We start from the raw sequence: 1,855 nt of genomic DNA, 5'->3' as shown, positions 1-1,855 counted from the left end.
CATTAATTTACTTTTCTGAAAGAGAAAGAGAGAGGGGGAGGGAGGGAGGGTGGAAGAGGAGGAGAAGGAGGAGAAGGAGGAGGAGAGGAGGAGGAGAGAAAGAGGGGGGAGGAGAGATTGATTTCCCATTTGTAGGTTCTCTCGCCAAATGCTCACAACAACCTGGGACGGATCAGGCCAGAGTGGGCCCCAGGAACTCCATCCAGATCTTTCATGTGGGTGGCAGGAATTCAATTCCCTGAGTCATTGCCTGCTGCCTTTTAGGGTGCGCATTATCAGGAAGCTGGAATTGGGAGCTGAGCCAAGACTTCAACCTATGTACTGCAACATGGCATGCAGGCATCCCAAGCATGGTAAACCTCTCATGGCCGTTTCATCAGAAATGAATCTGTACTAACAATGCCTTGTAGCCTTATGCTAATAAAAGATAATCACAGTTCCAACATGGTAAAGAAATGAAATGAAGCAAAGACAACAGTTATCTGAACAATCTATAAAAATGTGCACTTTCGTTCCCTTAGTTCTTTGTAATGTATATAAAAGAAAGGATTAAACCAACATTGACATATACTTCTACTCAAAGATGGAAAGAAAATGTATTTATTCCTAGCAACTACTGTCTGGTAGCCCGAAAGACTAATTTGCAATTTTGGTTGCACTGATGCTGCACTGTTACCCTGACAGCAAAAGTAATGGTAACCGAAGTTTTCATACACTCAGCCCAGCTGTCTGGGAAGCCTCTGACTGTGGATATTTAGTGGAATCCTGAATTGCTCGTTCTCATAAAATGATAAGGCAGTATTTAGGACACTTACCTGGATTTGAGTTTTAATTCTTCTAACTTTAATCCATCATGAAGACATGTATTGGTGGCACTGTTCAAACTTTAACATCTACTGCATTAAAACTAACAGAGTTAAAATACAAGACATTTGTCTAAATGGTCTAAATATGTGTGCATGAATGCCTGATTTTCTTGATTTTTTCCTATAAATGGCATCTCAAAGTTTCATCATGGTAAGTATTTGAACCCATTTCTCTTGTAATTATTTTAATTACACCAGCTGTAATTGTTGCTTTTCAAAGAGACAATCAAGTAAGCTTTTTATCAAGCTTTTACTCCAGGAACCAAAGAACTTTTTTCTTTGTAAACTATAAAAAAGATGCTAAATATTATGTACCATGAAAAATAAATGTTTTTCCCCCCTAAAGTGTCAAAGAATCTCTTTCATCTCCTGGCATGCTATTAAGTTCATTACTGTTTCTACATTTGAACTTGTCATCTCTGTAAACTCAGCTAGTTGTATTTCATCATCTTTAGACAAACCTCAAGGTTTTTTAAGCTGCTGTGGATTTTCTATATAAATTCCTTCTTTGAGATTTAAAAATCTTTAAATCTATTTTTAGTATATTTTTATTTTTTTATTTAGGAAATATAAATTTTTAAAGTACAGTTAATGGATTACAATGGCTCCCCCCACCCCCATAATTTCCCTCCCTCGCCTTATGGCTAAGATCAAGTGTAGTATCTGTTCTTATCAGTTTAGTATATTTTTATAAAACAGATCAATAAAAAGATGTCACACTTAAACACAGTATCAGTTTATATTTCAATTTTTATTATAATTTTTGTGAACTTCCAACTGTAGTTGAGCATGTTTTTGCTTCCTGCCCCTAGGTCTGTGAGAGATGTTGGTCTTCCTTTAATATTTCATTGGAAACAAAAGGTAGAAGTCTTTGGGCAATGCAATATTTCCAATACTGGTTGCAACTGAGAAACAGAATTGGCAGCTCCTCTTCCATTTTAATTTATTTTCTCTTCTTTGTCCACTTTTGGAGAATTTCTTCAAACTTC

The 1,855-nt window shown here is 36.4% G+C and overlaps 1 pseudogene; it reads left to right on the top strand.

The window, feature by feature from the left end:
• Positions 1-1,490: 1,490 nt before the first annotated feature.
• LOC127492510 (U2 spliceosomal RNA) lies at positions 1,491-1,589 on the top strand (annotated as a pseudogene).
• Positions 1,590-1,855: the final 266 nt, after the last annotated feature.

The sequence above is a fragment of the Oryctolagus cuniculus genome, chromosome 10, assembly GCF_051225735.1.
Source record: "Oryctolagus cuniculus isolate XC-2025 breed Fujian yellow rabbit chromosome 10, ASM5122573v1, whole genome shotgun sequence".
Taxonomy (NCBI): Eukaryota; Metazoa; Chordata; class Mammalia; order Lagomorpha; family Leporidae; genus Oryctolagus; species Oryctolagus cuniculus.
The sequence above is the reverse complement of the archived record's forward strand: the minus strand, read 5'-3'. Positions and strand labels throughout refer to the sequence as shown.